Raw genomic sequence first — 22,811 nt, forward strand, 5'->3', positions numbered from 1 at the left:
CACCCAAGTATTTTGACATTAATGCGTTAAACTACTCTAGAAGTTGATACTAACATTGTCATATCTATTCTAGACCGGGAAATCTCACATGAAGCCTTTCATTGCTTTGACCACCTTCCTTCTTCTGTGTTGACTTTCCTTAACACTAGAGGAAGGCCGGAAGTGAGCGAAACATTTGATTTTTTTTCTCTTGTACAATATATTCTATAATAATCACAACTCCTTGCTATTGCATTTTCCACCTCATCTATTGGGCAGAAAATAAAGTTTTCTTACAAGCCAAAATGTAATGAAACAAGTACTCGATAATTACGGACAGCAGCCAGTGAATGATAGTAGGACGCAGGACAAGCAGTTGGATTCAATGGCATCTATAAAGCCATGACTGCTCAGTTACACACGCAACACACACACACACACGACAAAGACTTCTAAAGTGACACTTGAAGGATTTGTCCATGTAATCATTGTCTCCTTAGCAGACAGGAGACAGACTAAGCTGGCGCTCCTTACACTCCACAAAATTGTAGCATCGCAATATGTAGTGAAGAATTATTTTGGGTCAGGGACTGAAGCATCAATCAGGGCAGAAGAATTGTTTTGTTATAGCATGACATAGTTATTTGTATTCAGGAGATTAGTCGAATTAACATTCACCAATAGGACATTTACACTCCCAAAAGCTTTTTATGAAGTACGGTGAAGGTATTTTCTACCTGGTAGTTAGGCAACCACACAATAAACAGGATCCAATCACACCCGTCTTTAATAAACCCATCAGATTTAACACGAGGAGCCATCGGTTCTGCTGGAAGTCACAAGTGCATTTCGTAAAGAATAGAACCTAAACTTTATTAGCATTTGTGCATCTCCAGTTCTGAAAAGCCCAGTTCTATGCACATAAGCTTGTCGGATTGCATATTGGCCACCGCTGCTGGCAGTGATTGGCTGCAGGGGTCACCTGCCCATCCAGCTGGAAGAGGAAGTATATCGACTGGTAGGGAGGGATACAGTGGGGAAAATAAGTATTTAATACTCTGCCGATTTTTCAAGTTTTCCCACCTACAAAGAATGGAGAGGTCTGTAATTTTTATCACAGGTACACTTCACCTGTGAGAGACCGAATCTAAAATAGAAAAAACAGAAAATCTCATTGTATGAGTTTTACATAATTAAATTGCATAGCCCATCATGTCACAGCCCATAGACAGACATGATGTTTCTATAAAATAAAAAAAATTACTTTTTTTAAAAATAATTTTTGACTCCTTTAACTTCATGGAATATGTGGTATTGACATTGACAGATGGAAGGGCTGATAAAAATGTATGAGAAATATTTGTAGATTTTGTGGCTGATGTTCTATTTGTTATTCTTACTATAGTTTCACAATATCAGTTACACTTCTATGGTTAGACCATGGAATGACGCTGGAAACAACCCTAGCCACATCCGACATCGTGCTATTACAAGCATGAAACAATAAATAACAGGTAATCATCTCTGTGTGCTGAAGCTCATCTTCCTCTGCCTAGAAGATATTACCATCTCCAATAGCCTACCCCAATATGTAGTAGATGCAGTAATAATAATAATATTAGCTAATACCTCCAATTAGAAATGTAGTATAGTTCTTCTGATAAGCTATATTACTTTCCCCATGTGCAGGGCATTTCAAGAGCTTAGATATCCATGGTTACGACCACCATATAATGGCAGTAAGCTAGTTGCTAGTGGTCGTAACCATGGATATCTAAGCTTCTGCAATGCCCTGTACATGGGCAAAGTAATATAGCTTATCCGAAGAACTATACTACATTTCTAATTGGAGGTATTAGCTAAATATTATTATTATTGCATCTACTACATATTGGGTTAGGCTATTAGAGATGGTAAAAACATAATCCAAATGACATAGCGAATCAGAAGAACTATACTACATTTATAATTGGAGTTATTTTTTTATTATTATTATTACTCCTACTACATATTAGGATAGGATCTTAGAGATTGGAATACCCCTTTAAATGAAAATACAGAATAAGATCTTACATTTGTTGACTATGTACCCAATTTTCACACTGGATAGAGGGGCTCTTTTACATTAATAATTCCTGTCTTTTTAAGAAGAGTTTTCAGCTCATTATCAGCACAGGCAGGATTACAATGACGGGTAACACTTTTATACGTAGCTGATATAATCAAAGGTGGAGCATCGCCTTAACCAGGGCCGTATTTAGAGTTTCTGCTGCCCTAGGCACTTTTAGTTCTGCCTCCCCTTTGGTGAGTATGACACTATCGGCAGTGACTTTGGCAAGAATCGCTGATGTGAAAGTCGCCTTTTGCAGCAGATCCGGCAGTTTTTCTGCATCTGCCGCGTAACGGATCACTTACAGCAACACTGCGTTCAGCCTCATTCATTCCCTATGGGATTTGCGGCACTTGCCATGATCTGGCAAATGCGGTACCATACCTCCCAACTTTTGATGAAGGGAAGGAGGTATAAAATTTGCGGCGCACTTAGTGCGCCGCGGCAAATTTTAGGCCACGCCTCTGATCACATCCATTTCACAACTAGTCACACCCATATCCACGTCCCAACCACACCCATTTAGCGCTGCTGATCATGCTGTTTCATATACAATAATTATAAACAAAAAAATATGGCCACACAGTGCTCCATACTGTATAATGGCCACACATGATGCTCCATACTGTATAATGATCCCACATGATGCTCAATACTGTATAATGGCCACACATGATGCTCCATACTGTATAATGGCCACACATGATGCTCCATACTGTATAATGGCCACACAGCGCTCCATATTGTTTAACGGCCACACATGATGCTCCATAATGTATAATGGCCACACACAGTTCTCCATACTGTATAATGATCCCACATGATGCTCAAAACTGTATAATGGCCACACATGATGCTCCATACTGTATACCGACCACACATGATGCTCCATACTGTATAACGGCCACACATGATGCTCAATACTGTACAATGGCCACAGACAGTTCTCCATACTGTATAATGATCCCACATGATGCTCAATACTGTATAATGGCCACACATGATGTTCCATACTGTATAATGGTCACACAGTTCTCCATACTGTATAATGATCCCACATGATGCTCAATACTGTATAATGGCCACACATGATGCTCCATACTGTATAATGACCCCCCTCCTGTATGCATGGCTCATATCACCCCCTCCTATATGCATGGCTCATATTCCCCCCTGTGACATGGCTCATATTCCCCCCTGTATGCATGGCTCATATTCTCCCCCGTATGCATGGCTCATCTCTCAACCAACCCCCTGCTCCCATCTTACATGGCGCCGCTTACCTACCTCCTTCATCCCCCCCGTCCCTTGTCCCCATCCCTCATACTCACCTTTCTTTCCCACACTGCGCGGCTGCGCCGACATCCCTCTGGCTCTGTCCCGACTCCCGGCGGCAGCACCTTCTTCCTGCTTGAGCGGTCGTGTGATACCGCTCATTAAGGTCATGAATATGCGCATATTCATGACCTTAATGAGCGGTACCACGTGACCGCTCACTCAGGACGAGCTGCAGACGCTGAGACCAGGCATCGCTGGAGCAGGGTGAGTATGACGTCTACAAGGAGGGTAGGTGGGAGGCGGGCGGGCGGCCGGGGGGCTGGGGGGCGGGCGGTCGGGAGGTGACCCATGACTTAAATTAAAAAAATAAAATAACCTTGCTCAGGTGCCGCCCCCCGCATTGTCCCACCCTAGGCACATGCCCTCAAGTGCCTAGTGGCAAATACGGCCCTGGCCTTAACCTTATGGAGTAAACAATTACCGCCATAGAAAGGAATATGATAATGTGTGCAAACTGTAAAGCGCTGCGGAATATGTTAGCGCTATATAAAAATAAAGATTATTATTATTATAATAAAATCATCTTTTTATTATTGAAATAATTATAAAATTAACCAAATAAAGATGTAAATAAGGTCTAACAAGGAGAAAAATAAAAGGTGGGAAAAAGCATCAGACCCCAATACAATACGTATAGCTGCATATACTGATAACCACCATTACAGCCAGCTCCCCATATTAATATATGAGAGTAAAAAAGATGGTGTCAAGAGGTAGCAGAGTTGGCAGAGTTAGTAAAGTTAGTAAATTTAAAGTGATAGTGCTTAACAAAGTGCCATGTAGCTGCTCAGTATGTAGTGCTTACCCATAACTAGAGGAGAGTAGATGCGCCCACAATAACTGCCCCGACGAGCGTTTCGCTTGTGCTTTCCCAAGGGGAGGTGCCTTTTCCTTTTTTTTTTTCTCTCTCTGTTTCTGGTTCATATGAGAGTAAAAAAAGGGTGTCAAGAGGTAGCAAAGTTAGTACAGTTTTTGAAGTTAAAGTGACAGTGCTTACAACAGTGTCATGTGGCTGCTCAGTATGTGGTACTTACCCATAGCTTGGTGGAGACTAGATGTGCCCACCATAACTGACCCAACGCACGTTTGCTTGTGCTTTCTCAAGGGAAGGTGCCTTTTCCTTTCTTTTTTTCTCTCTCTGTTGCTGGTTCATATGAGAGTAAAAAAAGATGGTGTCAGGAGGTAGCAGAGTTAGTAAAGTTTTTGAAGTTAAAGTGATAGTGTTTACAAAAGTGCCACGTGGCTGCTCAGTATGTAGTGGTTACCCATAGCTAGGGGAAACTAGATGTGCTCACCATAACTGCCCCGACGCGAGTTTCGCTTGTGCTTTCTCAAGGGGAGGTGCCTTTTCCTTTCTTTTTTCTCTCTCTGTTTCTGGTTCACTATTTATTTGGTTTACTTAGGAGGGATTGTACACTAATTATCTCCAACCTGTATTTTTAATGTGTTTTTTCAGACAACTTCACATTGACCTTAACCATCATGTAAAGGTTAAAAAGTTGAACAAGGAGCCCAGCGTCAAGCACAGGTTTTGCTTGGGTTTTGTTTTCTAAGTTACCATCGAACATCACGTCAGTGGAGGAAGGAGCTACAGTCGGGTCACGTCTTCCACAAAGGAGGTAGAAATTCGGTAAATAAACTGAGTAATCCTCCAAACGGGTTTTATTGCATCTGGGACTGAGCTGTCCTGGTTAGATATTGTAAATGTGTGCATTAAATAAAGCCTTTAACATGGGTGGACAAGGGGAAAGGCGTGACAGAAGAAGAACCTGTTTGTCACTGTAATTAATCCAGTCAAATGGGAATGAAGATATGTGACAGGCGACAGGAAGACAGTGACTCACTGCACACAATGGTGTCCCTTTACGGTAATGGACTATTTACATTTAAAGGGAACCTGTTACCAGAAAATGACATTTCTGAAGCTTAATATTCCAAATCTAGAGAATGCAATGCGCCCACTAAATGGATAAAATCATCTTCTTTTAGCCATCAATATCTGTGATAATAAAAAAATTTTAAAGGGGTGATCTGAAATTAGCTTTGATTTTAATCTGAAATGTCTATCTATTCATTGTAAAAATCTAATCTATTTTCTAATATATTTTAATGAAAAAGTCTCTCTCCAATATAACTGCTTTATTTAATTATTTTTTTATCTACTTCCATTTTGATTGAGAATGTCCAGTGCATGCTGGGACGCCATCAAGAGGCAGAGACTGCGGTCAGTGCTCCCGCCCTGAAACGAAGCGTCATCAGTGACCTCCATGTCAGGGGATGGGCTAGTCCCTGCTCTACTGAGGATGTGTCGGTTAAAAAGATGTGTAGGATGCACAAAAGAAAATAAAATTGACTTTAAAAATGATGAATCGGGCTTTAAGAATGGTAGAAATTTCATTCCAAATTGCATCCGAGAATCCGATCGCACTCACCCTACAAGTCTATGCGTGCGTGTGAAACAAAGGACTACACTCGGATGTCATCCAAGTGGAGTCCGATAAACGATGACAACAAAGGAGATTGAAAATTACATTGTCCGTCTACTCCGCACCTGTGCTGCAAATCTCCCATTCGAGAGGATCAGAGCACTGACACTCGGGACACGATCGCAACGGAGCAAGAAAGAAGCTGCAGAAAAAAAAGCGTTTTTGCTGCAGATTTCACCCATACTGATGAGTGGGGGAATATCAGAAAAAACAAATGTGGCAAAAATGAGGCAAAAACACCTTTATTTTATGCTGTGTTTTTCCTGCCAAAAAATGTAGAAATGGTGCAGAAATGTTTAACATGTGCACACACCCTAATGGTACAGGCAGTCAAACTAATAGAAGAAATGATACATAAAATGTATAGAATTTTGCTTTGTGAGATTTCGCCAATACCACGAAAAACAAGTCTATCATTCATAATACTCTCCGGACAATACCTCATATTTCAGACTAATGGTAAAAACATCCACCTGTGAGTTAGCGGCAGATTATTGGATTTTTGGGAGTTGTGATGGCTGCGTGTAACATTTTATATATGATGCGGAGTTGAGCGCACTGATGGCGTAATATAGGAAACCACAAACAGCACATGATCTCCATGATTAGGTGCTACCACTGGAACTTTCAAGAGAACGGACATTAACTGTTTGTGTGCACACAATGTGGTTTTTTTCTGCCTGAAAAGCAGGGGTTTTTTTCACCCACCAAGAAATCTCTTTTCCCTGCATGAGTCATCCAATTGATCAACTCCCGACCAAACGGCTCCATTCCTCCCTCCTCCTCAGAGTTGTAGTTCTAATGATGACTCATGCAGGGAAAATTGACCTCCTGTTCCTACATAGAGCTTAGAAGGATTCAGCTTGTCCGTTTTTAATCACGTGATGTCATAGACCTAATGGAAAAGGAGAAGAATTAGCTAGGTGGAAAGGAAAAATGAGCAATTGCAAGTACACAGTGCTGTATAATATGATGACTGCAATATATTAAGGGGATTAACATTTTGATGGGAGCGATTATTTAAGACAGAACATCATTTTTTTGGCTTCCCATTGTTTCATTAGATAAAAGGGTAGCACCAGATGAGTGATAGGTACTCTTTAAAAAAGATTCGTACTGAGAAGACTCATCCCTACTTCCATCACGTATCAGCCCTGTATCCTTCGCTCACCATAGGTGGAATGTTTACTTTTAGTGTTGATCCTCCAGGGTTACAACTCGCCTACAATCATTCTTTTGTACATCTTCAATCTTGATGCAAACATTAAAAGCGTAAGGTACTTTGTTAGCGTTTCTTGATCAAAGAAAGCAAAAGCCATCCAACCACGTCAAGGTGACATTTTAATACGAATGGTCCTTAGGCCCTATTTCTCTTTTCGCCTATGTCCATCTCAATTACCGTAATAAGAAATCTTTAAATGTTCATTTTATCTATTATTTATGGTCTGGAGTGTAATACATGTCACAACTTGGGATCTGTACACGATTTAAGTAATGCAATCACGTTATAAAGTGAATTTTGAGTGTTTTTATGTAGATTGAACAGTAAAACAATGGTTACCCCAAACTGTTACATATTCCTGCCCAATCTAAGTTATATGTTGGAGATATCAAAAGAAGATCCTTCTTTGTCCGTCTCTTCATGGTGAAGTTGTTAGTTAATTGCACAAGGAATTTCAACTTCAGAAGTGCACGGGAGATGCGCCGCCACCCAAGGGAAACACTCCACACCTCCTTGTAACATTTGAAGAGAGTAATTAATCGGGTACTTGACTCTCCCAGCAAGTAGGGAGGATAAGAATTCCTCCTTTAGATACTCACCAAGGGATATTACAAAACGTAGGATAGACATATCTGCAAGTCAATGAAAGACAAAGAGATTTGGCAACAGAAAATGGCACCAGTGGAATTACACTTAAAATTGGATACAAAAAATTGCTAGAAATTTGACTCTGCTTAACCCTAGCACTAAAGACCAAGAGGAGTAATAGAAGAGAAGAAGGAATATGAATCATACCCTAATGGCTTGGGGTGCTTCACATTGCGCTTATCTTCACATTCATGCGTCCGAATACGAACGTATACTCTGTTGTGCATCACTTTTGGGCCACGTTTGCTCTGCTGAAACCATTATTGTCTATGGCTCTGTCGACACATATGGTATGTCCGAATCCCGTTTTGTGGAGGATTTGGACACAAGCCCTAAGAGGACCCATGAACGTGAAGATAAGCACCATGTGAAAGCACCCTTACAAGAGCAGTGTTTGGTCAAACTACAATAAGTTATTCAATGGAGGAGCAGCATGAATCAGATCATAAGATGTGATGGACGACAGTAGCAGTATGGGTCATGCCATAGGATGTTATAAAAGGAGGCAATGGAGGAGGAGTAAAGGTTATACCATAAAATGTTATAGCATTGTGGGTAATACCAAAGATTTTATAAAAGGCAACAGAAGCGTAATAAGGGTCCGACCATAAGATGACATTAATGGCAATGGAGAAGCTGTATGGGTTATAACATAAGGTGTTACACATAGCAATGGATTAGCAGTATAGGTCATACCATAGGGTGTTATAAAAGGCAATGGAGAAGTGTGGGTTATACCATAAGGTGGTATAAGAGGTCCCAGAGACTGTTTTACACCCCAAGGACATCCCGTTTAAACATTGTTAAAATGTTGCTAACTGTATATGTTTTAATACATTATACTGCTATGTGTACTATGCTGTAGTTTAGGGTAAGTGTAGTACCGCAAGGTGGACACTAGATGGTGGTACATTAGTGAACATAGTTATTTAGGAGGAGCCAACCAGGAGAAGATAGTGAGCATTTCCTGTATTTAGGTAGTAGGGCCTGGGAGCCCAGACAGCCCAGTAGTAGCCCATACAGTACGGTTGCCTCCACAACGTTCAATGCAAGAAGCCCAGCCGTCCAGGGCCAGAAGGGCAGAAGTGACAGCAGCAGTGGGAACAGAGGCTGTAGCCAAAGCCACAGCAGTAGAGGGATGCAGGTTGCTCAACATGTGGCAGCTTACTTCATGGGCAGATGCCCTACTGTCCGATGCGAAGCAAATGAGGGAACTCCTGAACGTAGTAAGGCTGAACAGGGAGGACGCTGCAGTACCGGATAGAACGGGAAGACCTGGGCACCCACTGGAAGGCGTAGGGAAGAGTACAGTGAAAACAAAGGTTGTGTATTGCATGAAACCCTACACTGATGCTGTATCTGATATGGACATGATGTGATAGGAAAGAAGTAAAGTTATTTGTTTACAGTTGAAATTGGACTGTGTCTGTTTGTGCGCAATCATACGGAGGGGGTCTTCAGCAACTCAGAGAAGACCCTGAGGGTGCAGAGAGCAGAGAGGCAAGTACACTGACAATAGGACATTGTTTTATGTGACGGGAGACCAGGGTGCGCAAGGGTGATTAGTCTCAGCCACGACTACGACCCTGGCACTCCCTTACAGTGGTATATATGGAAATGGAGAAGAATTATAGGTCATACCATAAGGTGCTAGATATAGAAATGGAGAAGTATGTGTGATACGGTACCATAAAGTGTTACATATGGCAATGGGCAGTTTGGGTCACATCATAAGGTGTTATAAAAGGCAATGGAGGAGGCGTATGGGTCAGACCATAAGGTGTTACATATGGTAATTGATTAGCCTTATGTTTCATACCATAGGGTGTTATAAAAAGCAAGTAAGGGTTCTACCATAAGGTGGTAGGAATATGCCTTTAGTTTCTTGCTTTCCCTAATAACATCTACCCTCGCTGAGAACAATGATCGGTCATGTGGTTTATAACCGTTCTAATAACCTTCTAACAATATTTTACAATAAAGCATGTTCCAATTTGGTGGTAACCCCACATTACATGAAGATAATGGAGATCAATGAGACTGTGAATTATTATTAAAAGGTCTACATTGAGTATGTACTTTTAACGTGGGAAAATTCCTTTAGTAGAACTAATCTTTACGGGTCGAATTTAAGAGTTCTCTTTAACAAAAAAGTGCAAAATAAGTTGCAAAAGTTACTGACCCAATTAGCTTGGTTTACTGATTGACCTCATCACATACGTATGGCGGCATGTCATAGGTGGTTAGGTAGAAACGCTTTTCTGCCAGATGCCCTGATGTCCAAAATATGGATACGTAAACATCTCAATTCCGGTTGGGATCTAGAAATATTTCTAGATGTGGAGGTTCTGTCCAGTTACATCAGTCTCCTATGAATCCAATGCAAAAAAAGTACTGAAAAAGCTAATAAAAATGGAAGAAAAAGGTCTAAAGACAAATATACATAGAAGAAAACAGGAGAAGTCATCTCACCAACGATGAAAACACCTGTGCCACGAGGAGGAACAATGCACGGAACTACCCAGGTCAGGGCTACCTAGAAAGCAAGTAGAAACAAAAATTGATTCTCCAGCGAAATGTCCTCAGGTAAGTAAAACTTGAAGTTTCTTTCACAAAAACATTAAAACCAGAAATGATAGCACACAGCAAATCAGTCTATAGAGAAATCAAGCCACATGACCAACCAGTTTCAGCACACAGCCTTAATTATGGTCACCAAGACAAATAGGTTTGATCCCACCTCATCTTGATGTAACCGTTAAACTGTGAAGGTGTTTTTTGGCACAAAGCCACTGAGCCAGATATAGAAACCAAGTTTATTAAGTTGTAGTCATAAATACCATAAATCCAAACCTACAATAATGACTACGATCACCACATATCAATTTAATAACAGATATCCTTATTAGTTACATAATTAACATAAAGGAAATTAAAAGTTGAACAAGAGATCTCATCATAGTGCCAAAAAGGATGAAGAGGTCATAATAAAAGTATGACACCAATGAGATAGAATCTGGTTGAATAAAAGGTCACGTTTGACCATCATTTTCAATCATTTTTGTCTCTTGATTTGAACTATTGCTTACCCACCCACTGTTGATTGTAAAGGAGATACTTTTTGGGGTCTCCTACTTAGAGGCTTTATCTGGAAAGACTTTTGGAGGCTACAATTGGGGGTTAAGGTTTTCTTTGACTCTATGCCCACTCTTTGGAGACGCAAACGGCTTAAATTCTGCTACATAAGTATCCAAGATATAGGGAGTTTGAGGCCTTCTTCACTCTTGTAATTGTTTAAAAGCGGTTGTCTACTGCCTAGACAACCCATTTTTACATTAATTAGGCCCTCTTGTAAAATAAAAATCACATATACTCTCCTCCCAAACCGGCGGCGTTCCTTTGATATTGTCCTCGGGTCTGCTGGTGTTCAGGTGATATCGGTAGGAAACATGAGCATTCAGCCAAATCAGTACTCTCACTTTTTCCGCTTGTCCACCATTCTTTTGAGGGAAGTGAGAGCATACAACTCAATAGTGTCGAGTACGACTGATTGGCTGCAGCAATCACCTGGCATAACATGGTCACACGAACAGCAGCAGACATGGCTCTCTCGCTGGAATGGCGCCAGTGTGGGAGGTGAGTATATGTATTTTTTATTTTATAAGGGGGACTACTTCATTTAAAAGGAGATTGTCCAGATAGTGAAAAATCCCTTTAAGGTGTCAATGACTATACTGCCATTAAAGCAGTTGTTTGAAAAACCTATGTTCTAATGTATCATTATGGCAATCTGTGTGTTGTAGACTTCCAACCAGATTTTCCCCCAAATCATAGAGGATCACTGGGGCTTATTTTGAGTCGCTGTCCAAACACAAAAGACATTTAAATGTCCTTTTCAATGACATCTTTTGCCGAGATGAATAAAAAAATTGAACAATGTACATAAGATTGTCTTTAAGACTTTACCCTCACAGTCATTGTATCTGCCAAACATTTAAAGCATTAAATAAAATGTACAATATCTGCTTTAGAAATTACTCTTTCATATGGCTGATGAGAATTGCAGTTACATTTAGACTCTGTTGCCTAATTAGGTTTCTTCATGATATAAGCATTAATGATCACATGGATTCTGGCAAATGTTTTGGGATACAGTATGTAGGAGGTGTAAGAACAATTCTGTCCACTAAACATAGAACAGGAAGCAAAGATGATTAAATAAATAATGTAAAGCCCCTGAGAATTTGATTTCTTTCTGATTGACTATCAGTGTGTTTACAGAATATAATAATCTTTAGATTTTCTTCTAAAATATGAAAATGACCCCCAAAATTGTCACTAAATTATCTTTTTTTTGTTAATATTTTAAAGGGTCTATCTCAGAGGTGCACAACATTTTTTGGCCCTAGGGCCACATTGCCATACTGGACCAATCCCAAAAGCCCCCCCAAAAGGTAGGGGGATAATTACATGAATACATCACCAGAACAACTGTTAGTACATTAATAGATCCCCAGAACCAAGTGTTGAGAATTTCAGAAGACTTTTGGGAGTTTCTGCTAAATAAAAAAAATCAGTGTGAACACACACTAACTTAAACTGAGTTTTTAAAGCACAAACTCGCCAAATCATCCGCATAATACACAGCACTGATAAGACACAGACAGTTTCACACATTTACATCCAGGTACCTTATAAGTGACATTTGTTCTGATTAAAGTGTTTCTTCTTTTCTTCTCCATTTTGTCCAGATGCCATAATGAGATTTCATGCCCAAAGCTCGTCTCTGCAGCCTTCAATCTTCTCTTTCTTCAGCAGCAATTCCCAACATGGTACCCTTAAAAATAAAAGTAACATTATACTTCCCCATAAAATTAAATATCTCCAATGCTGTGCAACTGGATAAATAATTGCACCTCAATCTGCCTCCTGCACAAAATATCCCCCCATTCTTCCCCTCTCTATAATATCTCCCACACTGCCCTCTCTGTAATATAACACCCATAATGCCCCCTCCATAATGTCCACTCTCACAGCCCCTCTCCATAATATACTCCCACATTGCCTTCTCCATAATATACCCTCTCACAGTGCCTCTCCATAATGTCAACCCTCACAGCCCCTCTCCATAATATACCCCTCACATCGCCTCTCCATAATGTCCACCCTCACAGCCCCTCTCCATAATATACTCCTCACATCTCCTCTCCATAATAAACCCCCCACACTGCCCCTCTCCATAAAATACACCCACACTGCCCCTCTTCATAATATACCCACCACACTGCCCCTCTCCATAATATACCCCCACTGCCCCGATCCATAATATACCCCCACACAGCCCCTCTCTATAATATACACCCATACAGTCCCTCTCTACAATATACCCCCACATCGCCCCTCTCCATAATATACACCCACACTGTCCCTCTCCATAATATACCCCCACACCACCTCTCTCCATAATATACTCTAGACTGACCCTCTCCATAATATAGACACACAACCCCTCTCCATAATATACACCACACAGCCCCTCTCCATAATATACTCCCACACTGCCCCTCCTCATAATATCACCCCAAACTGCCCCTTTCCCTAGCTCCCCCACAATGCCTCTCCGCATATTGTCCTCACTGCCACTCGCTATACTATACCCCTTTTCACAATCTGCCAATTGCCCCATTATGTCCTTCATTGCCCGTTTATGGTCTCCCTTATCTAACATAGAAGCACATTTATTCAGCTCCTCCATGAAGCATTTACCAGCCCGACGTCTAATTAGCCTGTGTGGCCCTGGCAGCAGTGTGATGACATCACCAGCGTGCTGACCTCATCACGCTGCTACACGCCAGGTCTGGAGCCACAAACATATATTCACATCTGAAAGATGAAAATACATTTGAATATAGGAAGAAGGGAGTGAGTTTCCGGACAGCGCCGTGGGTGGGCTGCATGCCGTATGTAGCTCGGGCCTGGTCTATCTGGATCCTCTGGCCAGCCCCTTTTAGCTCTGATCAGCTGATTGTTGCCAGTCTGGATCCTGACACTGCGTCTGGATAGAAGATTCCCCTACATTTACTTTGTGCTGCACTTAGCAGTGACAATGCCCATGTTTGGTTCGGGTACCTCTTGCTTTCCAAATCTACTGCCACTACCATACTTTTTGCTCATGTAATTTGTAAATCTGCGCTCATTAGCTCCAGTAGGTGCCTACTTTAAAAAGTCAAAAGCCCGCTCACGCCGTCTGCAGCAAAAGCTTCATTGACATCCCTAAGGTTATCACAAAACCTATCCTCACCTATGCCAATCAAGACTAGGGTGTGGTCAGCTTGACTTATCTCCACCTCCTTGACCTCAGACAGGTAATTTGCATATGGTGCAGTCTTCTTTAAACATATCTGATATCTAACAGAAAGCAGTCTAGTAACTGAGCGAAACAGGGCTTATAAAGAGTAACTGTCGTTTTCATAGATTTTTTTCATAAATCAATAGTGAAAATGAAGAAATTAAGAAACATTCTCCCCCTGGACTGATCTTTCAATCTTAAAGGAGATTTGTCACCAGGTTTTGCCTACCCTAAATGAGAGCAGCATGATGTAGAAACAGAGAACCTGATTCCAGTGATGTATCATTTACTGGGCTGCTTGCTGTAGTTTTGATAAAATCACAGTTTTATTTTCTGCAGATCTAGCAGTTCTCTAAATGCTGAGCTCTCTATAACCCCACCCACGCCACTGATTGGCTGCTTTTTAGCCAATCAGTGGTGGGGGTGGAGTTATACAGGGTCTATGAATAAGCTTAACTACTTGGCAGCAGGTTTACTAGTTCTCTAGTGATAGTCTCCAGCTGATAAAACAGAAGCAGCCCAGTAAGTGACACATCACTGGAATCAGTGTCTCTGTCCCTACATTACGCTGCTCTCAGATTCGGTGGCAAAATCCTGGTGACAGATTCCTTTTAATTCACTGATAAAATCTGCTTTACCAAGGAATTGACAGATGCTCTTCACATAAGTGTATGGAGAGTAGAGAAGTTTAGGATTACTGAAAAGTCTGTGTTATTTAAATGCACTTTTTTGCTTTTCATTTACTTAGTTCCAGCAGGGTTTTTGCTCCCTTTTTCTCTTGTAGGTTTTATTGGTATTTATAATTTGTAGCAGGAGTTAGGATTATTACTGTAAATTATAATATTTTTGTTAGTAATATCAGTAGTTCTATCCATATTATAAATATTAGTAGTTTTAATTTTAATTATTAATATCACTTTTATGCTATCCATATTATTACAAGTATTAGCATTATTATTATTATTATTATTAGTGGTATGGCAAAAATAAAGGGCAACAGAAACTAACAGGATGCCACTAACCCCCTTTATAAAGGCGGAAGTAACGCAGGTGCAAAATACTAAGGAAACAACCAATCACAACAACCTACCAATTCATGGAGGGGCGATGGCCGGTATTGCGCACAGATAAGGCTTGTATAGGGCGCTGGTCACACACAGGTAGTGCTTATTTTTTTATATATTTTTGGGGAAATATTAATTCCATTTTCTGTGGCTTTGCTTTTAATTTTAGTAGAAGTAGTATTAATAGCATTCCTGTTTTTGTTATTAAATTAACAGTTATTGTATCATTGTATCATTATTATCATTAGTTTTAATAGCAGTACTATTCTTCCTGTTATTGCTATAATTAGAAATAGTAGTAATATCGCTGATGCTTCTGTTATACAATAAGCAGTAGTTATTTTATTATTCCTTATTATTATTTGCATTATTATTACTCGCTTTCTGGCTAATAATAATAATAATAATATTCTGATTGTTATTAATAGCAGATGTAGATTTATAATAAGGATGATGATGGTAGTAGTTAAAAGGGTTGTCCACTACTAGGACAACCCCTTGTTAAACTAGTATTATTAGTTTTTATCCCTATTATTTTTAATATCATTAGTAGTAGTAATGGATGAAGAATGCCTGTTATTATTGTTAGTGTTTTCTATCAGTTTCTTCCTCTGTAACCTAACCGCACAATCTGCTTTATTCATTACTGAAGTAACATGGAGCAGAAAAAAAATCGTGCATTTCAACACTTTTTTTTTAAAAAAAAAGCATCCCTTAGGGCCTTACAAAATGTATTTATTATCTGTTTTTAATAGTAAGTTTTGGTTGTTGCATTAGAGACAGATCACACTGATTATATCAGCAATTCCTAACCCCCCCCCCCCAACAAAAAAAAATAAAATAACCAATGTCTTTCATTTTGTAATAAATGAAAATATAGAATCTTGAAATGTAAATAAAGTAAGGAAAAGGGGAAAAAAGGTAAAAAACCAAGGTAGAAATTATACTATATTTACATCTATGGTGTTTTTCTAATTCCCATAGCAGGGACCAGGTGATCGCAATCAGAGTCACCTGAAAATTCAAAATTCCCCCACTTTCCCTTCATAACCCTTTCCTTGTATTCCCAAGCCCCCTCTCTATATAGGCAGCACGTGGCTCAGTGGTTAGCACTGTACTATGTATAGGGAAGCAAGATATCTCAGTGATTAGGACTGTACTATGTATAGGGCAGCAAGGTGGCTCAGTGGTTAGCACTGTACCTTGTATAGGTCAACACGGTGGCTCAGTTGTTAGCACTGTGCTATGTATAGAGCAGTATGGTGGCTCAGTGGTTAGCACTATATTATGTATAGGGAAGCGAGGTGTCTCAGTGGTTAGCAATGTACTATGTATAGGGCAGCATGGTGGCTCAGTGGTTAGCTCTGTTGCTTTGCAGCGTTGAGGTCCTGGGTTGAAATCCCACCAAGCATAACATCTGCAAGGAGTTTGTATGTTCTCCCCGTGTTTGCATGGGTTTCCTCCGGGTTCTCCGGTTTCCTCCCACATTCCAAAAACATACTGATAGCAAAATTAGACTGTGAGCCGCAATGGGGACAGTGATGGAGTCTGTAAGGCACTGTGGAATATGATGGCGGTATGTAAGTAAGTATAATAAATGTATGTTTTATAACTGGCTAAATCCTGTTTTATGCTGCTCTATCCTAGGCATATAGAATATATATATATATATATATATATATATATATATATATATATTAACTTGAATTCAGTCAAGGCATGAAAGAACAAAAGGTTTAACCATTCAAAACATATTGATGAGCTGTTATTTGCTCCAATGGTCCCAGATGTAAACACTTTGAACATTCAATGTGTAGCGGCCCCTGCAGGGTACTGTCGGGTATCTCCAATAGAAGAGTAGCAGCTGTTCTGCAGTATCCGGCAGTGGCTGCTTCGCACGGAACGGAGCAGCTCTGTTCAAATTGTTTAAATTCTGTAATCCTGTGGTGACTGGAGCCAATAACATCTGATCATTGGTGGAGTCAGCATCAGAAGCCCACTGATCTGATATTCCTGACTAGCTCATCAATATGTCGTCGTGAATCAACCCCTTTAATATTTTTTTCATGCTTGTATAGCTATCTAATATTTCAATAATTTATTCAGATTATGTTGCAATTTATAGAAGCAAATAAAATGAGTCATGGTGAATGTTATTCGAGGTCAAATGAAATGATAAGACAGGGCAATGGGTTGTGGTGCAATTCACAGAAGAGTCTTAAATTGATGCATTTATTGCTATCACAGTATTGCAATCCAATCATCTTTGTATTAAGAAAGGATCTTCACATTTGTTATACATTTTAGCTATTAGGTCCTTATATATTAGTCAAAGCTACATTTTTCTGATACATTTATTAGCAGGTTACTTGGATGCAACAACACAGACAATGAGGAGACAATGGCAATTAACCAACATTATTTATTTGACTAAAACCGAAATAAAATCCGTCAGTATATATACACAAATATTATTAGAGCACAATATTATGGATAACAGTAGCAAGATCCATGCAGTATGTTATGACTATCAGAACACAGCTAGATACAATATATATGCAGTGTTCTATTATATACACTGTTCTTAATATTCTTATTATCTAGCAATTGAACAACTATTAATGTCTATATGTCTCAGCTTGACAGGCATCACTCTCAGTACTACAGATTCAGGGAAAGGGGAGAGGAGGTCAGTTCACCGGTATCCACTGCACCTTGCTTGGATGGAAGCCTCCGCACGGAGCTGTCCTGCTCTGGGACGCTTTACAAGTACAAATGGAAAAAAGATTCTCCAGCATAGGTTGAATATTTAAAACTTTACATTTATTCCTTCTTTATAACAATGGACATTCTGGCATACCACTGGATACCCACCAACATGACCGACGCGTTTCAGCTTATACAGTCTTAATCATGGTCTCCTGAAGGACAAAAACTTATGCTGAAAAATCTTTTTTCCACTCTCAGTACTAAGCCCGTAATTGTTGTGGTCTCTGTAAACACCCGTAATCGTTACATTGGCCTTAGCGGGGTTCACGGGTATTTCCCGCTAGTCCTATGGTTTGCGAGCCATTAGACAATACAGTGTGCTCGTCGCACTGGCCGTTTCCGTTCCCTGAAGCATGGCACCAGCCCACACAGTGTACCGTACATCTACGCTGGAAGTAACAGCCCACAAGAATGGTTCTCGGATACAGCCAGATTGACTCCCAAGTCTGGTTTGGATCTGGTATAATAAAGAGAAACCAGGCGCACAACTATAGTCAAAGTAACAGGGAGGTGCCAAGGGGCCGGTAGTAATGAACTACATGAGCAAGAAAGAGAAAAAAGGCACTACCGTAAAAGCCCGCACACTACACCAAATAGTAATAATATAAAGCTTTATTAAGTACACCAAAACAGCAGAAAAAATGCATAAAACATAAGTAAAAACAGAGCAATAGCACCCCACTCCTGGACCCCCTATGCTGTGAGGGCACTACATCCACAATCCAAATGGTAAATAGAATGATGACAATAAATACATAGTTACAAAAAATATCAACATGAATATAAATATACAATAGTAACCATACACAATCCCAATGGTTAATAGAATGATGACAATAAATACACAGTAACAAAAATATCAATATAAATATACAATAGTCACCATAAACATATATAGTAATGCCCCAAGAATAACAGATGGCAAAAGACCTCCTATAGCAATCATGAATATATTAAAAAAAAAAAAAAAAAAAGGAAGCAAAGCGCAGCTAATTATGGGCCTCAAAAACAATCAGGCGTTTATCATCAAGGAGGCCGATAAAGGGGGCAATGTGGTTCTCTGGCCACATGGTTTATATCTGGAGGAGGCCAATCGTCAATTGCAGAATACCAAATTCTATAGGAAACTCCCGTCAGATCCCACAGGAATATTTTCTGTGAAATACAGGAGGCTCCTGGACAGGGCCAAGGATTTGGGCATTATCCGGGAACAAGAATTCAGATTTTTGTGGGTGGAGTGTCCTATTGTGTCTACCTTTTACATGCTGCCCAAGGTGCACAAAAATTTGGTTAAGCCTCCTGGTCGGCCCATTGTGGCCAGTATTGGGAGCCTATGTGAAAAGGCATCAATCTATGTAGATTATTTTCTACAGCCTTTGGTTAAACAACTGCCCTCCTTTGTACAGGACTCTTCATGTTTCATTCGCACATGTTTGGACATGAGCATACCAACACAGGCTCTGCTCGTTACATGTGACGTGGAATCTCTGGTCTTCCCAAGGCCTCCTTCTCTCCTCAACACTTATACGCACCTCACCCAATCTCCTGACCCCAACACGTCCCATTATCCATCACACTCAGAACTTTCAGACAGAACTTTGAGAACCCATCTCTTCAAGAAAGCTTACAGCCTGCACTAACCTCGCTGCCACCTCACCACCACTGGATCTACCACAACAACCCAACCTACTGTCTTGTTCCCCATTATCCTGTAGACTGTGAGCCCGCAAAGGAAAGTCCTCTCCTTTCTCTACCAGTCTACCATTGTTAGTTTGTCTAATGTAAGTGATATTTGTATTTTGGATGTAACCCCTTCTCATGTACAGCACTGTGGGATCAATGGTGCTCTATGAATAAATAATAATACTATTAGTATCCTAGAAGTACAAGCGGTATATACTTATTTTTAGTAGTAGGAGTATTAGTAGTCATATTCACTGTAATGGCTGCCATTAGTGGTTGTCTGTAGCATCTTCGCAAGATGAAAAAAATTTAATGGAAGAGAATACCAGACAACTTGGTACATAAATGTGGTATAGATATGAAACAGAGGTGACCCGTGTACAGTAAATGTGAATTATTCCCCTAAGTGCCTTCACGCTTCTCCTCAGTAACAATCCATTTCGAGTCTGACACAAATGCAGGAGCTTCATCCTCGTAAACATCCTGACCACCAATGTAGCCAGTGTAAAAATAATCTTGTTATTCGCATGGAGCCCACAAAGTAATGAGTAATGTGTGTAAAGAAATGAGTAAAGGCCCCGTCTCACATAGCGAGATCGCTAGCGAGATCGCTGCTGAGTCACAAGTTTTGTGACGCAACAGCGACCTCCATAGCGATCTCGCTATGTGTGACACGTACCAGCGATCAGGCCCCTGCTGCGAGATCGCTGGTCGTGTCAGAATGGCCTGGACCTTTTTTTGGTCGTTGAGGCCCCGCTGACATCGCTGAATCGGTGTGTGTGACACCGATCCAGCGATGTCTTCACTGGTAACCAGGGTAAACATCGGGTTACTAAGCGCAGGGCCGCGCTTAGTAACCCGATGTTTACCCTGGTTACCAAAAAAAACAAACAGTACATACTCGCCTTTCGGTGTCCCTTGCCGTCTGCTTCCTGCTCTCACTGACTCCCGGCCGTACAGTGAGAAGTGAGAGCACAGCAGTGACGTCACCGCTGCGCTCTGCTCTCACAGTACGGCACTCAGTCAGAGCAGGAAGCAGACGGCCAGGGACCTGGACACCGAAAGGCGAGTATGTAGTGTTTGTTTTTTTTGGTAACCAGGGTAAACATCGGGTTACTAAGCGCGGCCCTGCGCTTAGTAACCCGATGTTTACCCTGGTTACCCGGGTGCTGCAGGGGGACTTCGGCATCGTTGAAGACAGTTTCAACGATGCCGAAGTCGTTCCCCTGATCGTTGGTCGCTGGGGAGAGCGGTCTGTGTGACAGCTCCCCAGCGACCACACAGCGACTTACCAACGATCACGGCCAGGTCATATCGCTGGTCGTGATCGTTGGTAAATCGTTTAGTGAGACGGGGCCTTAAGCTTCAGTACATGAGGTTTATCTCACCATGCATCATTGTTGGCCAGCTAACGACAGGGTTAGAAAAAAGGAGTGTGCTAGGCTATTATGTGCCACCTTAATTAGAGGGAGAGATCTTTTGCCAGAGCAGAATGATGTATGTTCATTGTGTTACCGATTGGGTGATGTAAATAACTGTTCCCTATGAACTGAATTATGTTGGAATTTTTTAACCTCAACAGCACCTCAGGGTTGTGCCAAATTATTGGTTTGCTTGAGGCTCCAACTGAAGGGTTGTCCTATGTAATCAGAGGAGACAGTAATCTGATGGCTAAGGATCCTGCTCCATGAACACTGGGTGAAATAGCTTGCGGGCAACTCTCCAATTAAGGCCCCGTCTCACATAGCGAGATCGCTAGCGAGATCGCTGCTGAGTCACAAGTTTTGTGACGCAACAGCGACCTCCATAGCGATCTCGCTATGTGTGACACGTACCAGCGATCAGGCCCCTGCTGTGAGATCGCTGGTCGTGTCGGAATGGCCTGGACCTTTTTTTGGTCGTTGAGGCCCCGCTGACATCGCTGAATCGGTGTGTGTGACACCGATCCAGCGATGTCTTCACTGGTAACCAGGGTAAACATCGGGTTACTAAGCGCAGGGCCGCGCTTAGTAACCCGATGTTTACCCTGGTTACCAGCGTAAATGTAAAAAAAAACAAACACTACATACTCACCATCTGTTGCCCGTCAGGTCCCTTGGCGTCCGCTTCCTGCTCTGACTGAGCGCCGCCGTACAGTGAGAGCACAGCAGTGACGTCACCGCTGCGCTCTGCTCTCAGCTCTCACTGTACGGCGGCTCAGTCAGAGCAGGAAGCGGACGCCAAGGGACCTGACGGGCAACAGATGGTGAGTATGTAGTGTTTGTTTTTTTTTACATTTACGCTGGTAACCAGGGTAAACATCGGGTTACTAAGCGCGGCCCTGCGCTTAGTAACCCGATGTTTACCCTGGTTACCCGGGTGCTGCAGGGGGACTTCGGCATCGTTGAAGACAGTTTCAACGATGCCGAAGTCGTTCCCCTGATCGTTGGTCGCTGGAGAGAGCTGTCTGTGTGACAGCTCCCCAGCGACCACACAGCGACGCTGCAGCGATCAGCATCGTTGTCTGTATCGCTGCAGCGTCGCTGTGTGAGACGGGGCCTTTAGTCTCCTGACTGCTGTCCACCACCTTGGCTTGTAGAACAGGAAGCAGGAGAACATGTTCCCGTTAAATTGGTCACTTTTTGTTATTTTTTTATATCATGGAAGGGTATCAATGATAATAAAGAAAAGTGCTAAAAACATGCTATTATGTGATATCTTTATGGGGTCAAATGCCTTTTTTTACAGTGCCACATATCTTCCAGTATGAGAAAACATAAAATGTGTAATAATTAAAAGGAAAGTAAAAATGACTCATTAATAATATGAGTCTGCAAAAAGCTGGAAGGACGAGAACTGCAATAAGGTCTTGTCCGGATAATGAGTAGGGAAAAATATGGGCAATAGTGCTCAGTTGGTCCGGTTGTGTGCTCACCATCACTAGAAAGGTTTAAGCTGGTGCAGACCCACGGTAATAGAAACGTAAAACAAATGGAATCAAATGGGTTAAAACTGCGCTGCCATCAGAAGGATGATGAAGAGAGAGAAATTCAAGATTGAGAAAATAGCAGATTAGCAATTTTCACTCAGACACATCCACTGCTGTTTGTTTCTGGAAAACACTCATGGAGTCAAAATCATCACTACCAGGGGTGGATTAAGGGTACTGTCACACAGTGCCATT

General features: G+C 41.2%; 1 long non-coding RNA gene across 1 annotated transcript; it reads right to left on the reverse strand.

Moving 5' to 3' along the window:
* Positions 1-766: 766 nt before the first annotated feature.
* Positions 767-4,564, reverse strand: LOC143768864 (uncharacterized). The gene is made up of 3 exons (XR_013214085.1): positions 4,462-4,564; positions 4,233-4,342; positions 767-1,126 (listed from the first exon to the last, which is right to left on the reverse strand). It is a non-coding gene; the product is annotated as an uncharacterized LOC143768864 (long non-coding RNA).
* Between the last annotated feature and the right edge of the window lie 18,247 nt (positions 4,565-22,811).

This window comes from Ranitomeya variabilis, chromosome 4, assembly GCF_051348905.1.
Source record: "Ranitomeya variabilis isolate aRanVar5 chromosome 4, aRanVar5.hap1, whole genome shotgun sequence".
Taxonomy (NCBI): domain Eukaryota; kingdom Metazoa; phylum Chordata; class Amphibia; order Anura; family Dendrobatidae; genus Ranitomeya; species Ranitomeya variabilis.